The sequence below is a fragment of the Lepisma saccharinum genome, chromosome 27 (genome assembly GCF_977018435.1).
Source record: "Lepisma saccharinum chromosome 27, izLepSacc3.1, whole genome shotgun sequence".
Classification (NCBI taxonomy): Eukaryota; Metazoa; Arthropoda; class Insecta; order Zygentoma; family Lepismatidae; genus Lepisma; species Lepisma saccharinum.
Genome location: NC_139255.1, coordinates 48,561,228 through 48,570,498, shown reverse-complemented (window position 1 = coordinate 48,570,498; position 9,271 = coordinate 48,561,228).

Below are 9,271 nucleotides of genomic sequence, written 5' to 3'. Positions count from 1 at the left end.
CTCCCAGAGTTATGAAAAACTATGCATTCATACTGCCACATAATGTTTAAGGGCCTACTAATAAAAACCTACATTCTGATTAATTATCTTCTTATTTCTTATTCTGACTGCTTAGGCCTTCTCTGCTTCTTATTTTTTATCAATTTAGTCATCGCGATTAGCCAAGATTGGAAGAAAATCGACGTAAAATAACACAAAACAATCATATCCTACACATTTTCATATTTTCAAACACTGTTAACGGTAAAATGTTCGACATTATATAGCTTACTGTATATCATTTCTCATGCACAAGATGGCAATAGTTTGAAGAATGTCAATAACCAGGCTGATCCTGACTTTAGCAGCAAGAATTCTCTGAAATCTTGTCTTTTCTCATTTACACTTAAATCAAGTTTGTAGGCACGAGAGAAGCTGAAATTGTTACAAGGATCCTTTAAGTGAAAACAAGGATCTAGTCATAAAACCTATCAGACAAATTATCAAGAACTATTTAGACTTGCAAAAGAAGATAATGTGTACAGAAAGTCCATCTGTTACAGTGAATATCGCATTTAATTATTATATAATACTGAAATATCTACCACATGCATTTGTGGCTAAATAAATTGGTGCATTAATGGAAAGTATTATCTGTTTTGTCCACTTCTTGTACATAGACCTTGGAAACTAGAACATAATTTATCTTACAGTTGGCTAAAATGTTATTACTGAGATAGTAATGTAAGGGGCACACATTAGATTATAGTTTGTTTGTTGCAGTAAACGAAATATCACGATGATGGTTAAATTGCACTGTGCAACGAGTGATATATATAAACAATATAGAACCGAGAACAACACTTTGTATGATTTTTGCACTTTTATCAATATGGTAACTGTAAGAAGAGGGTTCATGACAATAGCAGAGTATAAAAAAGTAGGATATTGAGCACGTGAGGTTGCTGCTCATTACTATAAGACTTTCAGAACACATGTGCTCACTAACTTAATATTAAACCCTCATAACCGGAACGACAAATCTGAATTTGCATTTTAAGTATTGACGGATTGCAATACACTTAAAACTGGAAGTCAATATCCTTGAACGGACTCAAATACATTCTCAATAGCCGTCAGCTGTTTGTAGTCATCCAGATACACAACTTCCTCCCTTTGATGGCGTATGTCCACGAACTGAGGGCAAAAAAGGATCCAAGGACGAAGCTGTAATTAACGTGAAACAATCTTTCACTGGACCAAGAGACAATTACATGAATGCTCTTGCTACTTGTCGTTGTCTATGACCCAAAGTTATCTGTTTTAGTAAATTACGATTTATTTTGTTTCTGGAATAGTTGAATACTAAAACCTTACATGCAGATCCTAGTTGATATAGTAGTGTATCCATATCTTGTCAATAGTTCTGTGTTTGCAATAACTTACAATACTGTTTAGAACTAGTGTTTGTGGTTGTAAACTATACTTTCGTAACGCAATCGTTTTAGTGGACAAATATTATTTACTTATTAGCAGTAAGAAGAGTGTGTCTAAAAACGAGTTATTATTGTACAAATTGGGTGGTCGCCTTGTAATCCAGGATTCGATCCCTGCTGGAAGCACATTGTACACTTATTCGAATAACGGAGAATTAAAAATAAAAAAACTTTGTTATGTGAATTCTTGCATTCTTCTGGTATTTTACTGATGAGATTTAGTCACTTTCTGCTACTTATGGTTGGTAACAATCCTCCCTTTACAAGGTTTCCATATTTTAAAAAGTAAAATTTAGTAACTTTTACTATCTACCTGTATATATAACTTGTGGCATTGAAACCATGCTTCAATGAGCAAATCGTTATCATCAGAATTTGATCATGTCAATGTGATTTACTCAGTGTTAAATTTTGTAGATGTTTAGGCGTGTGTGTCTGTATATGTCGTGAACGCATAGTAACTTTTATTATATCCACAGACACACAAACATACATACATACACACATGTACAGGACATCCACGCATATGGATAGAGGGTGTCGTCGAGAAACACCGACAAACACCCAGTAGTTGACATTATCATCATCAAATTATGATGATAAAGTTCTGCTAATTGAAGCCTGGTTTCAATACTACCCGCCCTAGAAAAACAATGTATACAGGATGTGTGCAACCATTTGTGAAACTAACTCTCTAGCCTTCTCTTTTATGGTTGCAGCAACACAGGCCATCCATCTGTCCCTATCATGGGCAAGATCTATCCAATCTTCTCCATCCTTACAGATTTCCTTTAGGTCCATCTCAACGTTATCCCTCCATCTTCATCCTGGCCTTCCTACGGGTCTCTTACCATCAGGTTTTCCAACAAGAATTCTGTAAACTCTTCTTTCCTCTTCCATTCGTGCCACATCACCTGCCCACCTGTCCTCTTGACGTAATTATTCTAATAATAAGTGGACATGAATACAAATTATGTAGTTCTGAATTAACCTTCTCCACTCACCTGTCTCCTTATCCCTTTTAGGTCCAAATATTTTTCTAAGGATTTTATTTTCAAATACTCTCAATTTATGTTCCTCTTTTAATGTAAGGGACCAAGTTTGATATCCATATAATACTACAGGCAAAATTTCTTTTTTGTATATCTTAACTTTTAGTTTCTTAGAGAGGCCTATTATATGAGAGTTTATGAAGAGGAAAGTAACACCCATTTCCTGAATTATGTCTGTTTTTTCTCGGACTATTTAATAAAATTCTTCGGGTTTGCATTTCCTGTACTTAAATTTGCAAAAGAACATTTAATTGTACAAACATAATTCCTCAATCCCCTCTTCGATGTAAGTGTATGAGGCAAGATTTTTTAAAAAGATATTCTAGAAATGAACGAGCAAACGAACCAATGGGAATGCTCATGTTAATATTTTCCTTAGTTTTGCAATTGTTCAATATACATATTTATTAAAGTTACGTAAACCAAGCAAGCATTCAATTATGACAAATAACAAAACTTAATTAATTTTTCTATATTATTAATTGAACAGGAAACGTGCTGAAGAAAGAATTTTGTTTACAACCACAAACACAATGTAAAAATGATTGTTTTATACCTAACAATGTGCTTTGAAATGAAATAAGATCGTTGTTATAAACAAAATATAACAGTCGTACAATTTGTAACGCTTTGTGGCAATGTTCTGAGTTGAAAAAAAACTTTATCGATGTTGTGTTAAAGATTTAATAATATATTATCAAGAGGTAATTATTAAATTATTTTAACCTCGAATGTGATTATTTATTGTAATGAAAAACTATGTTTTTATAATGATATTATTAATAATATTATTGCGGATGGTGCGATATAGGGTATAGTGTTCATGGAATTCAATGTTTTAGATACGGGTGTGTAAAGTACAGTCAAAAACAAATGCATTTTTTTATGTAGCAGCCGCCTAGTCTGGTGGGTAACATTGAATATAAATTTCTCAATGTAAAGAAAAAACAATCACTTTTATAGCAACAGAAAAATATTTGTCTATTGTTGCACGAAAAGACTGATACTTAACTATCAACAACAGGGTATTTACAGATCATGATTGACTATTTTTACTTGCAATGGCACTATTGTTTAAATTCAAGATTAATATTTTTTTCGAACAACAAAATCAAGTAAAATATCCGATGTTACTAACGTTACTTTATTTTCCAAATAGTTTTCAGTAATAAATAACCATGTATTACGGTGAATTGAAAAATTATTATTATTCTAAATGTTGAACAATCGTAACATAATATTTCATATTCTATTCAGATGTCCAATGTATAAGTTGTTATCTAATTAGTTTTATAACAAATTTGCACTGCCTTGCTTATTTTGACATTATTAAATGAAATTCCTGACCCATGAGCTGTAGACACCCTTATCATAATACTCAATTTAAATACGAAATAATAAAAATATAATCAACAAATATGCATAAATCCTTTGTTTTTGGCTGACTGATGCTTCTTTACAAAAAAATATGTAGTGACAGTGTAAATAATCAGTTTAAAGAATATACATTTGTCTTTACTTACAACGTTAGTAATAAATACACCAATTTAGATGTTATTGTTATCATTTGTACATTGTAGATGTTTAAAAAGTTTAACTTGACGTGAAGGTGGGGTAGAAACTAAGAGAATATATTTCTCCGCTTTCGACTCATTGTTTTTATGTTTGTGTATAAAACTTTTCTAGAATCATATTAGAGAGTGTTTAACACTGACGTCAATTGTTTCAATATGTTCGAGATTGAAGTCAAAGCATATTTCCAAGGTAGTTAAGTATGTTAATTTTGTGAGGGGGATAGCTATATTGCTACATGGACGAACACTAATTTGTAAGTGAAAAGGAGAATTAAATTTTCCATATTTATAAGTTAAATGAAGAGATAAAATCAAACTTCAATAGAAGAAAAAATCATGTACATAATTAAAAAGAGTTAACTGAAGTTAAGAAATCATGATAATGATCAAGGATAATTCGTTAGACCATTATTTTTATTTCCATACAGAATTAATTATTTCCTTTTCTCATGAAATCTAATAAAAATGATTCTGAAATATTCAACTTCATAAGAACTTGTAACCATTGGCAATTTTAAAGGTGTTGAGATATTAAATTGAGATTAATTATTCCTTTGCTACTAAAACTACTTACAAAATTGAATTTGTGTTATTAGATACTTGTCAATTTCAAACTTTTCATGCATGTGTGTGTATGTTAATGTGCATAGTATTCTCTAAAAATTAATTGCATATTGCGGTTAAGAAATATATTGTGAAATTTTCTTTCTAATAATTCTAGAAGTAATAAAATATTTTGTCTTTGAAATTTTAATTCTAGGAATGTTGAGGAGAAGTACAGGAAATGTTTTTAAAAGTGTGTGTCCTTAGCGACAACTTAGTTTTGAGACGCATACAGTCAGAGCAATACACTAAATTCAGCAATGAGTGTCACCCAATAATGAATCAAAGTCAGGTCTCTAACGTTTTCACACTCATTATATATATATACTTGCCACCAAAACTAATTAACTTGACAATATCAAGGGCGCACCTGTATGTCGCACAGCTTCCGCATTCTGGCAAACAGAACATCAAAATGTAACTGTGTACAGTGGGATCTATGAGTATTACCGTGCAAATTGTCCATGACTATTTTCATTAATTTTTCTCTTACATCCTATGGGTTTTTAAATGATGGATTTTTATGTATGCTGGTGCAGAAGTTGTCAACAGCTTGTTTTGAGTTTTCTTGTAATTCTAGAAGCTCTTATTGGGTCAAATTAAGTGCACGAAAATGGTGATGGACCGCAATACTCATGGATCCCACTGTACAAGAACGTAAATGAAACACTGAGTTTATAATAGATAAAACTGTGTTTCTTCGCAGTTGATAAGTAAGAAAGAATATAAGACTCTTTCGACACCACACCATCTTATCACACAAACTGAAGAAGTAACTTTTTGGTGCACATATTTAATTAAAATCATTGCACATTTTGAAAAGGTGCTGCATTTAAAACACTGCTCAAAAAAATGAGGTATTCTATTTACCCCTGTAAATATAAAGCACACATACACGGTAAATAATGTACATTCTCCCAACCACTTGTGGAATTTCATAAGAACATATTGTACTAACAATTATTCTGGTAAAGCGTCTACAAAATTGAGTGAAAATTATGTATAGCACAGATACATGCACACAGTACCTAAGATTTAATTATAAATATGTGAATTTTAAAAAAATCTATATTTCAATCTATCGCTATCGAATGCAAGTTACAATTATTTTTCTCTTTCAAAATCAATATCTGTTATCAGCAAACGATTAGACATTTGCAAATTTCTCATTGAAAAATTATAAATGATGAAAATTTGTTTCAGAAATCGTATTAGATTCTAACTCAAAGCGTTAACCAAATACATCTCTCATAACATTCGCTGGATTATAATTAATTATTAACAAAAATTTAAAAAAAAAAAAAAAATTCAAGGTATTGTAGAGGGGTCGTGATGATTATAATTTCCATATCTGAGAATTGTGAGGTTGAAAACTTTAAAGACGGTTTTGGAGTTCCTAAGGATTTTCTCATTTGTACAAAAATTCAGCATAGTTTGTCACCTTTACCTCATAAAGTTTCACTTGCGCAACTTTCAGGCACGTTTTCACAAACAATTAACACAAATTTATCTTTTATTAGTAAACCTTTATTGTACGGAACTGAAGGTTAAAAATATCACCTAGCTAACAATAATTATTCATATCACAATTCCTTCTCTTCAGTAAACATACTACAACATATCTAGCATATAAATAGCGATGAATAAACTGTTAATGTAATCGATCTATTTCACTTTTAAACAATCATAATGAAGTAATATTCCAGTCAATAAATATTGGTCTACATTTTATTTACATAATGCACTTTTACACTTTCTTCCAGCAGTACAATGCAATTGTTTATATTCTATTTTTGAAAATTCGGAATGCTCAAACTATTGTATCATGTAATTCGTAAATCATCTCAAATTTCATTGCGAATTATTTTCGTATCATATAACCTCATATGAAATTGTTTTCAATTGCATTAAAACTTCAATTCATGTACATCATTACTGGCTTGAACACACGGTCATAAAACAAAACTTGGCAAATACACTCGATTAATTTAAATGGATTATTATTCAGTTTTGCCACTAGGATTTAGTTACTAGTACATTTTCGCTAATTTTGTATTTTCTTCTATGATATGTGATTCTAGTGACGTAATCTTAGCAAGCTTTCTGTAACCCTAATTTTTCATAAAAAGTGTTAATAAGAAATTAAATTGTATAAAATTTTAAAAGCAGCTTATTGCAATTCTTTGGCCTTTACAGATTTTTGGAAGTGATACATTGTTGAAAGGGAAGGTCCCTCAAAATTTTTGAGATTTCTTTTCACTATGAAGCGTACTTGGAAAAAATGTATATTTTCTAAAAAAAACTGTTCTATGTGAAATTACAAAGAAATATTAGTATAACATTTTAATGATTGTTGCTTGTCAATTTTGATTGTATTTAAATATAATTAATATTTGTAAGTATTTAAAGATACTGCGATGTATTATGTATGTACGATACAATTGCCTGGAAATACAGTGTATTTTAAGTATCCCATTTTGTCATTTGCAATCTTCCTTCATTGTAGATTTATGGTTTGTAAACTATAAAAAATAGTAATTAATATGCACTTTTAAAATAGAGAAATTGCACGCCTGAAATTTACATAAAAATTGATGAGAACTTCAGACACATATTACTTCGATTGGTTATGGATTTTTGCTACAAAGCATTAATATATTTCTTACTTTCATTTATTCCTTGATTATTAAAAAAATGTAATGCTTCCAAAGCACAGACTATTAACACCAGTATACTAAAATGACGGCAAAAGGTATCGACAGGCGACACGTGTTACTTCAGGATTTCACCAATTGAATGCAGGCTTGTGGGGTTCGTCATGCCTTTACGGTGTGCAACGTGGCTGCTGATTGGCTCGTTCCCAAACAGCATGTGCCTGGTGTCGATTCTGTGTGTAATCTACATAAGTAATATACAACTGTAACGTAATGCAAAGTTCATTACAAGATATAATGAGAAAGTTAGGCTGGGTACAATTGGTCGTGATAGAAACAAGTTAAGCCTAGAAGGGGGAGACCACATTGGTGCGTTCCAAGCGGGAGTCCGCCATATTGAATTCAGCTTATTTTTTTAAAATGGGAAGGGGTGATGTGATATATCAAATAAGACTAGAATTTCACGAGAAATTCAATGGTGAAGGATTTTTCAATCTATGAATTCAATATGGCGGCCACCAATATGGTGGACCTTCGCTTGGAACACACCAATGTGGTTCCCCCCTAGGCCTAACCTGTTTGTTGTACCCAGCTTAAGTCCTTTAGATTTTATAGGGGCGTTGAGGGACTATTGAATCACCCTGTATATTATACTAAAGTTTTCCCTTGTTTCTCACTCCTCCTCCCATAAAGCAGACTCTTAGTTAGATCACGGTCGTCTGCTATTGGCTCAGGGTGGTAGCTATACCCCAGCTCCGTGCTGGAGAACATCCAGAGGGGGCGCGTTGAATCTTCACGAAGAGGTTTTAACTTCATTCCGCTTTGATCTAATCGTGTTGAACTCAAGGGAAGCTTACGTCATTAGCACGTTAAGAACGTATCTGCAAGGATACAATGAATTTCGGCAAGAGGAACCGAAGTGACGTTCCTCCTATGCTTTATAAACAAGAATTTAATTCCGGTCTCCAGATCGTCCATTTCTCACCCCCTTTGTTCCCTATCTCCATCCTAAGCTCTGTATTGAATTCCTCCTTTGCGATATCTCGATCCTTTATCATGTCCCAATAGCACCACTGTTGCCAATTATAGCTCTTTTGGAGCCAGATCTGGCCCTTATGTACAGACGGGATCAAATGAAATGTACTTCCCTTTTCCTACCAACTCAGAAGCGAGTTGGAAACTCTTCATTGCTCCTGTATAGATAAGAAAGTGGGGGAGGGCAGTAGCAGACAAGGCCAGCACGCAAACTTGTTTCCAGGAAGCTTTCTGTTGGAGTCTTGGCACTTTGTGGAAGGATGTTGTGTTCCTATCCCCCCCCTGCCTCTCTCTCTCTCTCTCTCTTTGGATTGAAAAACAGGGTGCGACGATTATGCGATGAAATATGGTAATATATAACAATGAAGATTTATTTGAAGATGGTAATAATAATAACAACAGTCCGTGAGGGCCAGGTCATACCTACCGACTGCCGGCCTCACTTCCACCTGCCGAGGTGGGAATTATAGGGTGACGTGTGGTCAGCAAGACAAGTCTTCAGTCGTTGTAGGTTTCCGTGACCGCGTCACGCTACTCATTTGTAGCTCCCCAATTTCCTCACGACGGTGGATGACCACCGGTCCCTTACACAAGACCAGGTGTCCAGGGTTTGAGTCCCGGCCTGGGCAGGGATGTTTCTGAGTGTCCATCCATCAATTTCATTATAACATCACTCTTCCACATCTTCGCAAATTAGCCAAAAGTGGCACAAAAAGCGAAGTGAAATAAAAGCAAATCAATCAATCATTTTTTAGGGCAGAACCATATATCACACAATACAGGTGAAATTGTTGTTGGCTGACGTGAATTGTTAATATGCCTAAACTCTTAAACTACTCTAATATCAGGTTTTGTGTTGCAATTACAATTTTGAGGGC